Genomic DNA, 17,104 nt, shown 5'->3' on the forward strand with positions numbered 1-17,104 from the left:
AGAATGAATCAAAAACTACAGAAAGGAAAATATAATACAAGTATGTGAAGCAATGTGTGAAAAGATGCCAATGTCAGTCATTAGTACAAATAAAAATTCATGTGAAATTATACTACACGACCAACAAAAGAGCTAACTGTTCAAAGACTGGCAATTCCAAGTGCAGGGGAGGATGTAGAGCCAATGTTCTATAAGAAGTAATGATGAAACAGAAATAATGAAATGTTCAGCCAGATTACATAATTTCATCTAAGGTAGATTTGTACATATGCAATGAACTATACATGAATTCAGCTTTGATATAAATTCACAGATGATAGCAATGAATCCCAAATAATTGCAGAGGAAAATGAATGTTAAAATGTGTCAGTGGGTGGATGACTATGACTAATTTTTGTGTCAAAATACATATGATAACAAAATTATGCCTTAACATTCCTCTACAAACAGAAATTGCAAATGCTCTTTAAGAATTTTCTGCTTAAAAAGTAAATTTATCTTGCTTGAGAGTAGGTATGTGTATTTATGTACATCGACTTGAGTATAGATACAGGAGTATCTAAAAACTATATAAACATATCTGTAAAATGAATGGGAAATAGAAAAAAAATTAACTCTACATTTTTTGCATTTTTAAAAATTTTTTCAGTAACTGTGTACTGCTTTATAGTAAGACGTAAAAATATAAATTTTACCAGTATGTTTTAAGTTGGCTAAATAATCTGTATTTTACTTTTTGAAAGTCATATAATGGGTACAAAAAAATAAAATTTGGAAAAAATTTTCAGCACCTGATATCTGATTTCTATCAGCCTTTCATTACCTCTATGCATTTCTAAATATTCCATGGTAATATGTGGTCTCTCCCACTTTCTAACATGCCTGGACTTCAGTGACTTGATCCTGCAATAATATTCATTATCTTTTTTTAAAACATTTTATTTATTTTATTTTTAAACATTTCTATTTATTATTTTAAATAATAAATGTTTATTTTTAAACACTTTATTTATTATTTTAAACATTTTATTTATTCATTTATTCATTTGAGAGGACGGTCTTCCTTTCATTGGTTCACTCCCCAAATGGCCGTGACGGCCAGAGCTGCACCGATCCGAAGCCAGGAGCCAGGAGCTTCTTCCTGGTCTCCCACACAGGTGCACAGGCCCAAGCACTTGGGCCAACTTCTACTGCTTTCCCAGGCCATAGCAGAGAGCTCGATTGGAAGTGGAGCAGCCAGGACTAGAACCGGCGTCCATATGGGATGCTGGCACTGCAGGCAGGGGATTAACCTACTGCGCCCAGGCGCTGGCCCCAATATTCATTTTTGAGTTTGTTTATTTATTTATTTGACACAGAGACACAAACAGACAGGGCTCTAATTCACTGGTTACTCCCCAAATGCCTGCAACATTTGGGGCTGTGCTGAGGTAAAAAATGGGAGCTGGAAACTCAATTCAGATCTCCTGTCTAAATGGCAGGAACCCAATTATTTGAGCCATTACTGCTTCCTCCCAGGGTCTGCATTGGCAGGAAGCTGGAATTAGGATCCCAGGATCAAGCCTAGGCACTCGGACATGGAATGTGTGTCTTAACTGCCAGGATAAATACACCACATTCTAAAGGTCAAACCAGTTTTTCGTTGGGTGCTGGACCTGCTATATCTAATTCCTGATGCTTGCAATTTTTAGTTTTCTTTTAAATTTTATTTTAGGGAAATCTGTTGGTGTTTCTTAGTCCCATTGGAGATAGTGTAACTGATTTTTGCTGTATCTCAGTGGACAGATGATCTTGTTCAAATCACTGATTCTCTCTGAGCTGTATTGTCATTGTTTGTAAAATGGTGTGGATAATACCTCCTCTGAGTGCTGAGAGGAACTTTAATTGATAAGTGGATTAGCATTTATGAACTAATTTTTATATTATTTTGCTTAAAATAGAGTACTAGGAAAAATACAAAAGGGGACCATAAAATTTTGTTATTGAAATTCAGACAAATCATTTAGCAAAACAGTAAACATTCTTTCTATTGAGGTTTATAAATTACAGTAACCAGAAGCATCTTCATTCTAAAACCCTCCATCAACACAAAAAGCTCAATGTAATTACAGTTGTAGAATAATGTCATCTTAATAATTTCCTAATTTATTGGAAATCTGATTTGACACCAAACCTCATAGGGGGTAGTGCAAATAGACAGCAAAATAAATTTCTCTGAGGGAGCCAATCACAAAAATAAAATCAGTAACCAATTGTTCTGTCCTAATTCTTATACTCTCATTTGGCTTTTTGCCCAGATTTGAGGGAAAAAAATCATTAGTAATGCCCAAAACAACTTATGAATACAGGGAGAAAAAAAATGTTGTGGGGTGGGGAAGAGGAAAAATAAACTCAAGGGAACAGAATCAACATCAGTTTTTAATTACTGGGGCAGTAATGAAGACAGTGAATCAAATAAACAGTTTGTTTTCCAAGTGTTGTCACACAAACTGCAATAAACATTAGAGTTCCTGAAATAACACTTATAGAAAGTGGAGAAAAATGCCCTATAATAGTCCTTGAAAGAAGAAATATGTTAGTATTTTGCTTTATTATTCCTGGTTGCAGGTTCCTATCTTATCTCCATAGAAATTGAACTCCAATTGGCCTTCAGAGGTATCTTACAAGTATACTGTAATCCCAACTTGAGAGAGAAGTTCCAGTTAACTGAAATTCAGTTTAATCTTGGGGGAGCAGCTAGGAGGGACCAAATTCAAGTTCTTAAAAGTGACCAGGATGATTCTGAAATAAATCCAAAGAGCTAATACTACAATATGAAGAAAAAATACTCTATGCATCCCTCCCTTTCTCTCTCCATTTCTGTTTCTCTTCTCACTCAATATTTCTATCTGTAACAGTCTGTCAGTTTCTCTTCTTTTATTTTACAAATGTGAAGTGATTAGTAGAATACAAAGGAAAAACATGTCTCCAAACTACACAAAGATCCATCCATCTTTTTTTAAAAAGATTTATTTGATTCATTTGAAAGAGTTACAGAGAGAGGCTGAGACAGAGAGAGAGACAGGGAGAGAGAGAGTCCTCTATCCATTGACTTGCTCCCAAATGCCCAAAACACCCAGAGTTGAGCCCATCTGAAGCCAGAAGCCAGGAACTTCCTCTGGGTCTCCCACATGGTGCAGGGGCCCAAGGACCTGGGCCATCTGCTGCTGCTCTCCTAGGTGCACCAGCAAGGAGCTGGACTGAAAAGTGGAGCATCTGAGACTTGAACCTGCACGCCATGGGATCCTGGTGCTGCAGGCTGGGGCTTTAACCTGCTGCGCCAAGGTGCTGCCTCCCAGGCATCTTTAGAATCAATAAAACACATATTTAACCACATTTATAACCCAAGAATCCCTGTTGTTCAGGTACCCATGGGAACTATTTTTTATTTCAATAAATACTAGGTTGTATGATTTCCAAGAATAAGTAATTTTTTTAATTTTGATGATTTAATATTTAAAATTTTTGTTCATTTGCTTATTTATTTATTAGAGAGAGGGAGAGGAGAGAGAGAATCCCCAAACACCTTCAATGGCCTGTAGTTGGGCCAGGTTGAAGCCAGAAGCTGGAAACACCACCCTTCCTGCATGAGTGGCTGAGACCCAACTACTTGAGTCATCACCTTCTACCTATTAAGGTGCACACAGCAAGAAGCTGGGAGCAGAGCTGAGACTTGATTAAAGGCACTTTGATGTAGGATGTGAGCATCCCATTAGGCATCTTAAGCACTATGGAAAATCCCATCTTGGAAATTCCTTTAGAAACCTTCATGGTTTCACGTATACTATCTAGCTCCTTCTCCTTTTTCACAAGGTAAACGATGTGAATTATATGATTACTTCCTCTATAATTTTAAATGGGTATAATATTATGTTTATATATATATATACTCATATTTTGAATAGGCAAGGCAGACTGGGAAGCAATATTCTAAATACATAAAACTTGCAAAAGATTACAATTACAATAATAATTATAATTACAGTGTTATTTTATTTAATAATATAAGGAATACCTCAAATTGAAAAATCAGTAAATAAAAAGATGACCAACCCAATTTGAAAAAAAAAGAACAAACAAAATATTTGAGCAGCTATTTATTTAGAAAGTGCAGGCAAATGTCAATAAAGAAATTAAAAGATGTTAAATATATTTGGTTCTCAGAAATACTGTGAATATGATATAACAGGCTAATGAGAAAAATATAATAACCTGTTCTAAATAATTGAATTTAAATATGTCTTATGTTACCCTTAATCCCAGCAAGTCCAAAATCAAAATGAAATGGTGCGAGAAGTTGAGTTCAACAAAAGACAATTTTGAATTTAAGAATGTCTATGAGTTGTTTCAATATGTTGCTGAAATAATTATTCCTAATAAAGCTTACAATCAACCCATTTCCCTCTAAAGCAGATATTGAAGTGCTAGCTTCCATGCTTGGTATTGGTAATGAAAACACGAATAAGACTATATTTATCGTACCAGAGTTCATAGTAAATGTGGAGGCAGGAGAGCTAACATGCTGATAATCTTTGGAAATGATAAAACAATAGTTCGCCCCAAGTTTGCTGTGTGGGTCCACATGGGAAAGAACTGATCCTATCTGGGGGAATCTAAGCATACTTGGCCAACGCCAAAACATTTGAACTGAATTTAGTAAGTAGGCACTGTGCACAGGACAATGAAGTTGTCATCTCAAGGCATGAATATGTAAAGGAGTATGAGGTGATGGAAATGGCCAAAGATCCTGGTCTGGTGGAATATAGACATTTTGTCTGAAGCAGAATACACAGTACTGAATACAATCAAAAGATTTGATAAAGAGAAACCATGTATACAATATTTGTAGCAATAAACTCTATCCTCAATTATTGAAGATCTTCTGATCATTTCAATGGATGAAAATATTATGACAAAATTCATGGTTTAGAAATACCTTGTGACATATATAATAATACTCAAGAAACCATGAATATGTTACATACTGGAAATAAAGACACTTCTAGATCATCAGAGTGTGTAACATAATCATAGCATCTCAAGTGAAAGGGGACTGGGTATTAAGCACATCGGATAAGCTGCCTGTAAGGACGCCCGTATCGCATATTTGAATGCCTTTGTTTGAGTCCTGGCTCCTCTCTCCAGTCCTGCTTCCTGCTGATGCTCACCTTGGGAAGCAGCAGGTGAATGGCTCCAGTGCTTGAGCCTCTGCCACTCACAAGAGACTGGGAGTGAATTTCTGGCTCCTGCTCCAAGCTGTCCCAACCCTAGCTGTTCCAGGCATTTTGGGAGTCAACTAGTGGATGGGAGACCTCTCTCTTTCATTTTATTTCATTAAAGGCCATGCAACAATCTTCAAGTGAAAGAGGAAGGCAGAAGGAGAGAGAGGGAGATCTGACTGCAGAAGAGGAGATAGGACTGGCGTGATGTAGGTGAAACTCAGCGTAGTCTTGCTGGCTTAAAGATGAGGAAACGGCCACTGCCAAGGAATGAGAGCACCTGATAGCTGGAAGGTTAAAGAAATATGATTATGCAGCTCTGTTGACACGCTGATTCTATCCAAATGAAACCTCTTTCAAACTTCCAACTCCCAGGACTGTGAAATAATAAAATAGCGCTTTAATTCATTAAGTTTGTGGTAATTTTTAAAGCAGATATAAAAAATAAACTCTGATCTCATATGGAGATAAAAGGACGCTGTAGACAGGCAATATCATCTGTTTCTTCTTACCCAAGGCTCTTTCCATCTAGAAGATGTTATGGCTAAAAGAGCACATTGAACACTATCCAGATACGGAACTTCATTGTAGTGAAATCAGTACAATAAGAACACAGTCTCTTGGCTGGTGCCGCGGCCCACTAGACTAATCCTCCGCCTAGCGGCGCCGGCACACCGGGTTCTAGTCCCGGTCGGGGCGCCGGATTCTGTCCCGGTTGCCCCTCTTCCAGGCCAGCTCTCTGCTGTGGCCCCGGAGTGCAGCACAGGATGGCCCAAGTGCTTGGGCCCTGCACCCCATGGGAGACCAGGAGAAGCACCTGGCTCCTGGCTTCGGATCAGCACGGTGCGCCGGCCGCAGTGCGCCAGTCCCAGTGCGCCAGCCGTGGTGGCCATTTGAGGGTGAACCAGCGGCAAAGGGAAGACCTTTCTCTCTGTCTCTCTCTCTCTCACTATCCACTCTGCCTGTCAAAAAAAAAAAAAAAAAAAAAAAAAAAAAACAGTGTCTGAAGCCGGACTGTAGTAGATTATGGTCTCAGACTTATTTACTTTCTTACTACACAAAATTCGGGAAACTTATGCCAAAGATTGAGCCACATTCAGCTTTCTCATTCATAAAATAGAAAGGATACTAGTTTTCTTACTGAGTTACTTTGATTATAAAGATTCTACTACCATACCTGAGTATATATATTTAGCACATGCTGATGCTCATTTATCTTCCCAAATCTCACAGGAAAGTTACTTCTGGATATTTAAGAACTTATATATGACAGAACAAGTAAAGCTATTAATTAATGGTGTCTGGTAGTTATTGATGTAAATATCAAACCTAGGAGAAAGGCTTGGAGAACAGATTTGCAATTTAATGGCAGTAAAGTATTCAATGGAAAATATGTGTGCCCCACAAATACACATACAAACACACACACATACATGCACACAGAAACATACAAATAAACTGCATGATTGACTAGATTTGCCTTTTTGTTCTGGATACATGTTGTCACAGAGAAGGAGAGAGAAATGAAAACTGATTTGTCTCCCTTGCCAGAGCTTTGCAAGCCCACTCAAATGTGTAGAATGAATGTGCACAATTCAGTCCTAGTGAGATTTAGCAGACAGATTTAAATTCTTCCTTGAGAAGCTTGGATTTGTTATTTTGTTTTTGTTATGTTCAGCCAGTGAGGATTTATTTTTAACTTCCACTTAGTTTTGTAACAATATCTTGGACAAGGGTCTAGATTTTTAATTAAAAATCTCAAATTGGTGTCCCAGCTGAATAGCTTAGTTTATCACTGAACCAAAAGTCATGTGGAATACTCCTGTTCCCAAAGGCCTTCTCCCTGGGTGTGCTTTACATGCCAGCTACTTTGTCACATTTCAAGAAGGGGTGTTCTTTCTTTATCTCCTTCAGACCCAAGTAAAAGACACTAAACCTTTGATTGGCCTATAGCTCTTAGAGAGTGAAAGCACCCAAAGGCTACTTTGCTAATGATGATTTTTAAATATTTGATTTTCAGACAAGTTCTCACAGAAGCACAGGCAGGTACTGGGGCACAATCAGTTAAGCTGCTACTTAAGAGCCTACATCCGCTTTCAATCCAGTTCTCTGCTAATGTGCCTGAAAAGCACAAGATGAGCTCCAAGGGCTTGAGCCCTTCTTCCCTACATGGGAGACCCAGATGGAACTCCTTGCTCCTGGCTTCAGGCCTGGCCTAATCCCGTTTCTTGAGACCATTTGTAGAATGAGACAGTGGATGCAAGAGTCTCTTTCTTTGTGGGTATCCATCTCTCCCTCTCTGTCACTCAGCCTTTGATAGAGTAACTTTTTCTAAAAAGGCACAAGTGAGGAAGTAAAACACAACCTAATGTAAAGTGTTGATATAAACTTAAAGTGCTGCCTCAAAAGTTATCTGGTTTACTTTACACAACAAATCTAGATAAGCGTTATCTTCCCTATTTTACAAATGAGAAAATTCAAATTTCTGTGTTTTAAAATCAACACTTCATACCCTAAAATCTATAAATATTGTTACCATCCTGGAGAGGAGGGTGGTTACCGGAGCACATTTCCTGTGTTCTTTTTCTCAGCTTAGTATAGAAATAAAAAGCTGGGAGACAATTTGCAAAAAAGAAGCAAAAGCTATTTGGGTTTGCAAAGCAACAGTAAAGTGTCTAGTCCAAGAGGAGACAAGACAGAGTAACCAATGGAACACTGGCTTTCAGAAAAAGCCCATAGTTTTTTAAGGCATTACTGTCTTTTCATCAGGTCTTTCTATGGGGATGCCCACTGGATGGGGGTTTCACATACTATATGCAGATTGTCTTGGGGCCACCCATGGAGATAGCAGGAGTCTCTTGGAGGCAGCCTGATTCCCCTAGGGGCTCAGCCCCCTCCTCTGCTAGCTCTGGGTGGAAGATTGCAGCTAACTTGAAGATGTGGTTAAAACCGCAGGCTTACACATACAGAACAGGAAGCTTTAGTGGCAAAATTGCCGAGAGGTCTAGAAACAAGATTTCCAGCCACAGCTTGCAGCCTGCTTGCACAAAACTTGCAAACTGTTTGTGGAAGACGTTGTACGCATGTCTGAGGGACCCACAGACCCCTAGCCCCACCAGGCAGCCTCAAATAGCAAAGCACAAACTTGACTCACACTAACCACTGTTATTGAGAACTAAATTTTGGCCAAAATATAGAGAGAGAGTCAAAAGTCCTCATTGTCACTTTCATATTTATGCTTTCTTTGGTTGTAAAAGGCATATTTTATCAACATTGCTTTTCCCAGGAAAATAACAGGATTGATATGTCTCATGAAAACATAGAATTGTGTGTCTCGTAACAAAAAAAATCTACCTTTTCTCCTGTTGTCAGTATTCATTTTTAATTATTATTTGAAAGAAGAAGAAATATAAATGATAGTCCAGACTCTGAAAGTAACTGTAGGAAGGATCATATGGAATTCAGTCTTTTCAGTTGTTTTAATTTATTTGTAAAATGGGAAAACTGAGCCAGGCGGCTTTGCTAATTTTATTCTTTAAACACTGAAAATTCCATGATGCCTATTATTGGATGCAACTAGCCGGTCCATCTATCAATGATAGGGCTAAGAAATATTCAATTCTCTACTCTGGTTCTTACTTATTTAAATGAAGCCGCATATGGATTCAATATAATTTATTTTCATTTTTAAAGTATCTTGGTTAGCATCATAATATGTATATTATATTGATGTTACAATTTGGTGTATTAGTTTCAAAGGTGAAATAAAATTTGTCTTTCTTTTCTTTATAAAAGATATAGATATATTTATGTATGTATTTATTTAAAAGTCAGAGTTACAGAGAGGGAGAAACAGAGGAAGGGATATTCCACCCACTGGTTGACCCCTCAAATGGCCACAATGGCCAGAACTAGATCAGGCTGAAGACAGGAGCCAGGAGCTTCACCCAGGTCTTCCACATGAGTGCATGTGCCCAAGTACTGCCCAAGTACTTGGGCTATCTTCTGCTGCTTTCCCAGGTGCATTAGCAGGGAACTGGATCAGAAGTTGAGAAGTTGGGACTTGAACCTGTGCCTGTATGTGATGCCAGCATTCAGGAGGTGGCTTAATCTGCTATGTTACAGCTTTGGCCCCCAAATTAGATTTTTCTAAAGGCTATTTCCAAAAACAATTTTTATAAATTGTTTATTTATTAATTTTTTTTTAATTCAAAAAGCAGTTAGAGGGAGAAACTGAGATTGAGATATCTTCTATTTGCTACTTTACTCCACAAATGGATGCAATGGCTAGAGCTGGGCCAATCTGAAGCCAGGAGCCAGGAGCTTCTTCCGAGTCTCCACTGTGGGTGAAGAGGCCCATGCATTTGGGCCATCTTCCACTGCTTTCCCAGGCCATTAGTAGGGAGCTAGATTGGAAGTGGAGCAGCTGGGATTTGAACCTGAGCCCATGTGGAATGTTGGCACCACAGGCGGGGGAGGGCAGGGAGAGAGCTAACTTACTAAGCCACAGCACTGGCCCCAATTGTTATTTTTATTAAAAAAGACTTTTTCAAAGTATTAAGAAAAAAATATTGTCTAACATCAATGCCTTGTAAGAGAGACAAAATCATATTTTAACCTGTAAACAAAAGTATGGAAAATTACTACAAAAAGGGATAAAGAATAAGGTAATTCTGGATAAAACATGAATTGTTGCCAATTAGAAATGAGAATCTTTAGCATGCAACTTGTGTTTGCATACTTAAATGACATCTGGATGAAGGATAAATAACATGGCAAAACACAGTCTGTTTATTTTCAGCTAATGGTTTAGTGGGCAAATAGCAAAACAACTTCACACTCAGAGACTCTAAGAGATCATTATTTTTGTTTGTCTTTATCAAGAACCACACTTGTATTTTTATTTATCTCTGTTATTTTGGGTTTGATCCAACATCATTCATTTTTATTGCTACATCATTCACACTCAAGAATGCCTTAAGAATTGCCTTTGAAATTCGGTCTCCAGAGGAAAGTTCTCTTTCCAGCAAGATTGGAGCAATGCTGCTAGAGTTGAATGTTACAGCTTTTTTATACCATTCTCCGCTTTGTGTTTGACATTTGCCGTTCACCTACTATGAACCAGACAGTATATATTCTTCATCTCGGTCAAGGAGTAAAATTTATTGGAAAATAATATATTTTAGATATTGATAGGTCAGTCACCGCAAGTAACAATGAGTTTAGTTGCCAGCATTAAATGATTGGCAGTATATTGGTGAAGAGCAGCTGCCACGCGAGGCCTTCTGGGGAATCTCCGGGAGCTCTCTTCAGACCTTAGTCCTTACAGTTTGAAACAGCCCTCTCTCCTTTCTCATCCTTGCTTCCACCAAATGTAGAAACCACCAATCCAGTCTAGGCTCCACTGGTAGCTTCTTGCCCATACCGCTAATTCTTCTATAAAATTATTTGACTCCTGGATGCTTGAGAGAGTATTCCTTGTGGTTTCCTTCTTTCTGAGGATTTCTAATTAAGCAGGATGGAATCATATCTTAGACACTGAGAATTTACCCATAACTCTAGTAATCATAATAGTTGTATTTCTTGCAGACCCCTATAACTCAACATGTGCAAAACTGAGATTTCCTTTACTTATGAAACAATACTTTCTGCATCCATTCTTTTATAATAGACACAGTATGCTCTCAGAAACTTTGAAATTACCTGTGACACTTCTGTACCCTCACCACACCCCACACCTTGCCAAACTATCACTCTTCACGTATCCTGAAATCCACATTCTCAAGATCTGATGCCAGTCTCCAGGAAACCACTGCCTCAATTCTGGGACCAATTTTCAGCAGCTCTACCCACACGATTCATATCATAAGAACTCTTAGAATCTTAGAACATGCTGTTAGTCTCAGTGTCTCCAACTAATATGTCGTAGGACAACTAGAGAGAGCGGTATTTCTATTTTGCACATCTGATTATGCCCATGCTGCATCCCAAACACCTTCTGATGGCCCCCGATGGCTTTTGGGAACAGCTCAAAATGCTCACAGTGACTAACAGAAACACTGGCCACCTGGAGCACATTTACTCATTCAGTTTAATTTTTGTTAAACTCACATGCCCAAATATTAGTAAGCCAAAATAGATCCCCTGCAATTTTCCTCAAATGCAGTTTTTCTCTCATCTCTGAATATTTGCTGAGCTGTGTACCTGCAAAGCTTTCCCTTTCTGTACTTCATTATCTAACATTGTTTCTTCAAATTTCAGTTAGATACACATTTTCTTCTGGAAATCTTACTTGACCACTTTCACTGTGTTATTTTCTCGTTGGTGGATCAGAACACATAAGCATTGTTCACAAAGCTAAATATTGTAGCCATCAGCTACTGGTGGGTTGAAATTATCCTGGTGAAAATATTGACAGCATGAAAATTAATAAATAATAAATTAATAAATCAATAAATAAAATTAACAAAATCAGATTTTTTTCAGAAAAATCTTTTTCTCCAGAAAGCCAGTTTGCTACCACAGTGCTGTCTCCAAATAGAATATAGTAGTTTTATCGCTATTTTCATCATAGCATTCTAAAACCTGTCTTGCAATTGCTTATCCAGTGGCTTTTCTTCCCATAAATTATAAATAGTTATGTATAAGAATAGTTTCTTTTGCTTTAATCTCATCACTAGCATCACACACAGAGCAGATTTATAATAGGTGTTCAATGAAAAGAGCTCTATAGGGAAAAGTAACAAAGAGTCAGCATTTAATATGATATTTCTCGAGTTTATATTTTTGTCCTTGTTTTATAAGAGCTTAACCTCACAACGCTTGAAACACAAAGCCAGTCCTTTGGCAGAATAAAAAGTTTCCCCACCCATGGAGGGATGCACAGATAGCTGATAACCATTATGTCTGGGTGTGTCTGTGTCGGAGCTTACAAGAGATGAGCTTTTGAGTCAGTAGGTTGAGTAAAAAGGCATGACCTTACCAGTGTGATCTGGTATCAGCTGGTCCATGGCAAGTCCTATAGAACAAAAAGGCGGAGAGGGGGCAAAGTCTCTTCTTCAATTGGACATCCATTTTCCCCTTCAGGTAGATGTGGGAACTCTGGGATTTTGGGTCCCTGCACTCTGGCACTCCACCTCTCCCATGTTCAGGACTTTGGCCTTGGATGGGAAATACTCCCAGCTTCAGCCTCAACCCAGGTCTGCACATTGTGTGCATTTGGAAAGTGAACCACAAGGTGGGAGATTTCTCTCTTTCACTTTTTCTAAAAAAATAAAGCTAAACTAAATGAAAATATGAAGTAGATTGACTTTCCCATGAATGTTCACAAAAGTCCTAGAGAAAATAAGAAATAATGATCATCCCTTTACCATTCTCTTTTAAAATTCTGACTAAACAGACTGCCCTTGGGGGATGGAGGGAAAATAGAGATAAAGATTTAATTTAGCTCCACACACACACAAAAAAAGGCATTGTGTAGGATTAATATGAAATTGGGGAAGCATTTGTTCTTTTTTTGATTGATTTATTGATTTATTTGAAAGGCAGAATTACAGAGAGGCAGACGGAGAGAGAGAAAGAGAGAGAGAGAGAGGAAGAGAAGGAGGGAGGGAGAGGGAGAAAGGTCTTCCATCTGCTGGTTCACTCCCCAAATAGCCTCATGGGCTGGAGCTGCACTGATCCAAAGCCAGGAGCCAGGAACTTCTTCCTGGTCTCCCACACCAGTGCAGGGGCCCAAGCACTTGGGCCATCGTCTACTGCTTTCCCAGGCCATAGCAGAGAGCTATGAGATTGGAAGTGGAGCAGCTAGGACTCTAACTAGCACCATATGGGATTCCTGCACTCCAAGTAGAGGCTTCACCCACTATGCTGTAGCGCTAGGGCCGGCGCCGCGGCTCACTAGGCTAATCCTCCGCCTTGCGGTGCCTGCACACCAGGTTCTAGTCCCCGTCGGGGCGCCGGATTCTGTGCCTGTTGCCCTTCTTCCAGGCCAGCTCTCTGCTGTGGCCAGGGAGTGCAGTGGAGGGTGGCCCAAGTCCTTGGGCCCTGCACCCCATGGGAGACCAGGATAAGTACCTGGCTCCTGGCCTCGTGCGGCGGCCATTGGAGGGTGAACCAACGGCAAAGGAAGACCTTTCTCTCTGTCTCTCTCTCTCTCACTATCCATTCTGCCTGTCAAAAAAAAAAAAATCACTAAAAAAAAATTATCTTAAATGAAAGAAATAAAATGGGGAGTGAACTTTAATCAATATGAAACTAGAACTCAATGTACTTGATTCTTTCATATTTTGAATTGCAGATTAACTATCCTTTATACCTGTTGGGAAAAAATGGTGATTTTTATAGTCAGGTTTTTGTAGCTGAGATCTGTGATTTAGCTTACAAACAAATATTATTATTTTTACCTTTTTGAAAGCATCTTTATTCACCTAGCTGTTAGCTCAGACACTGACATAGCTTATCTACAAAACAGAGTTAATAATATTCTCCAGGGTTATTGTGAGAACGAAACATAACAACATGAGACTGAACTAAGCAGTAGTAGTAGACTGTTAATAATTACTGTTCAGGTTTAAGAGTGTACCTGACTACTGGGCCCACTCAGAAATGTTTGTGTTGTTTGATGAGGATCCTACCATCATGATAAAATCCCGAATTTTCTTTATGGTAGAGACAGATAAGGAAGTTTGTTGTTCTGAAATGGTAAGAAATGATCAGGTATGCAATATAGATCATTTCAAGGTGGCTGTGGATTAATATGTCAAGGGTATAGTATCTAAGGGAAAGGGATGCTAGCTGTGGGCAGCCACAGGCAGTCACTCCCTTTGTTTACACTTTAACATGAATGGAGACTTCCCCGGGCACAGACAATTGGGCTAGGGAGATTCCGGGAAGAGGCAGGAAGAACCTAAACCTCTCACAAGAGATGATACAGATAATCAGTCACACCTGTAACCTGCATTTATCACCTAAGTGTTTTATTGTACCCTTGTAATCAATAATTAAGAATCTTATCGGGAACTCTTTGTAACCTTAAGCCTTTTTAATATGTAAATCTTTTGTGCTCCTTCTTGTAAACAACTGGTCATGTTTAAATACCACTGGATTTGTTCAATAAAGAAGCCTTGATCAGGACTTGTCTTCGCTCCATTCTTTGCGTCCTTGTCCCCGCATTCCCACTCTCTGTTTCAGGAAACCCAGTTCATTGTGCCGCAGGTCGGCACACTAGCTACAGAAATTAAAGCTGGAAGATGAACACTATTGTTTATATTTTCTCTGATGAGTGTATTTAAAAATCAATTTCTTGGAGCAAGCAATTAGCCTCATGTTTAACACAAACACATTCCACACCAGAGTGCTGGAGTTCAGTTCCCAACTCTGATTCTGCCGATCTTATAAGACAGTGCTGATGGCTCAGGTATTTGGGTGTCCACCACCCAAGTGGTAGACATGGATTTTGTTCCAAACTTCTGGCTTTGGGTCTGAACCTGCAAAGGGGAGCTCTTTCCTTCTGCCTGTCTGCATTTCCCGGTCTCTGTCTCTCTGCTCCTTTTTCTCTTTCTCTCTCTCTGCTTCTCAAATAAATGAACAACAAACAAATAAATTGGAAAAGTCTTTTTTTAGTAATCCTATTTTACTAGATATTAACTATAAAGATCATTGGCATCCAGACTAAAACATAACAAAGAATAAATACAAATAAAGCAAGGATAATATGCAAATTAAACAAATATTAAATGGAATAAATCCCTATCTCAAGGCATTTCTCATTTAACAAATGGTGTTTCTCTTGAGATGTAAACACGACTGAGCAATAAAATGAGAATCAATTAATAAGTGCTTGTCATCCATGAAAATTTCTACTTCCCCCTGCCTTGGTTTACATCTCTGCCAAAACCCCTCTAGTAACTTCAGTTGGTATGTACACAAAATACACTGATTTATATGTATGGTTTCAAAAATCAAGAGAAATGACAAAGCAAATAAAATAATACAAAATAAGACAAGCAATTTTTGATAACTCTAAGTTATACTGGATTATTTATTTGTTGATATTCTTACTCCTGTCTGTATATTACCAACAGTCTTTATTCAGTGGTAATCATTTTTATATTTTCTGTATGTCTCCTATAAATGTTACTAAAACACTAATTTGAAGTAGCATTCTCTAATGTATTGTTGGCTCTCCATAAATGAAGAAATATTGAATTAAATATTATAGTTCCTAAGAGAAAGTACCTAGATAAGTCTCTTCCTCCTTAAAATTCTGATTTCAGAATTTGGTTTTAATAAGGCTTACATGTAATTAATTTAATTTTATTTTTTAAATTTTTTTTTCAAGAGGCAAAGAGGTGAAGAAACAGAAAGAGAGAGAGAGCAGGGGCAAGAGGTGTGGATCTTCTACCCATAGTTCACTCCTGAAATGTCCTCTGGCCAGGGCGTGGTCCAAGACTTGTCCTGGGAACTGGGAGCTCCATTCACATCTCACTCCATGGCTGATGGGAGCTCAATTACTTGAGCCATCGCCTTTGCCTCTTGGGTTCTGCATTAGCAGGAAGCTGGAATCAGGAACAGAGCTGGAATTAAACCTAGGTACCCTATTGTGGACCCTTGGCCTCCTGATCACTGGGCAAACGACCCATATCCATACCTGATTTAAACCATTTTCTAGTTAGGTTTTGTATGATTACGAAAATAATCTACTTCCCTTATAAGAAGTGGGAAATAAATGTTCAAGAACACAAAGTTAATCTGTAATTCCTATCCCTAGAGGTAATCATAATTTCTCATCTGCTTGCTTTGTCTAAAAATCACATCTCAAGAGCTATGTTAATAAAGTATTTATTTTATGAAGTTGACATACTTGTAACAAAGTTTCAGATGGTAATATCAATATCCCTCAAAAGATACCTAGGCATATTTTTGTCATAATACTAGCTATTGAACTGAACTGTAAATATATTTTGATTCTTTAAGTTCTCTGTAGGTGTTAATATGGTGTCTTTCTAAACCATGACAAAAATTTTTTTTTTTCACACTTCTCTTCAGAAGTTCTCACCAGATGCTAGTCTAAAAAGGAATCTGCAGAAAGACTGATATAATGCTATAGAAAGGGCATGGGGTTTGAAATCAGAAAACTTAGAGTCAAAATAGCCTAAGGGTATATGTTCCTGTACATTTAGAAGAAGGGTGTTTAAATACTTGGAATTCCATTTTTATCTGAAAATGTGCTTTACATTATTTCCTTCTTACCTTTTATCTTTAGAACTAATTGCAGTGATGCATGTGAAGCACCTTTTAGACAATTCTTTTTTTTTTTTTTTTTTTTTTTTTTAGTTTTCTTTTTTATTTGAGAGACAGAGACAAAAAATGAGACAGAGGTTCCCGTGCACTAGTTCACTCCCAAATGACTGCAATGGCTAAAGCCAGATTCAAGCTGGGACTGAGGCACTCAATCCAGGTCTCCTATGTGGGCATCAGAAACCTAATTGCACCATCACTGCTGCCTCCCAGGGTCTACTTTACTGGAAGCTGGAATCAGGAGCCAGAGCCAGGATTGAACCCAGGCACTTTGATGTGGAACAAAAACAACCTAAGTGCTAGGCCAAATGCCCACCTCACATAATTAACTCAATAAATATTAGTTTATTTTTCTTTTAAAGGGATTTCGAACAATTGCATTAAGAAAAGTGGAATGAAGCTCATGAACTTAAGAAATTTTATTTGTGAATTTTTTCAGTGTGTGTGCTTTTAAAATCTGCCTCATATAAATAAAGGGACTTGTATTAATGAGGGTTCTCCAGATAAACAGAATTAACAGGAAATAGATAAATGATACCTATGGA

The sequence above is a fragment of the Oryctolagus cuniculus genome, chromosome 17 (assembly GCF_964237555.1).
Source record: "Oryctolagus cuniculus chromosome 17, mOryCun1.1, whole genome shotgun sequence".
NCBI lineage: Eukaryota > Metazoa > Chordata > Mammalia > Lagomorpha > Leporidae > Oryctolagus > Oryctolagus cuniculus.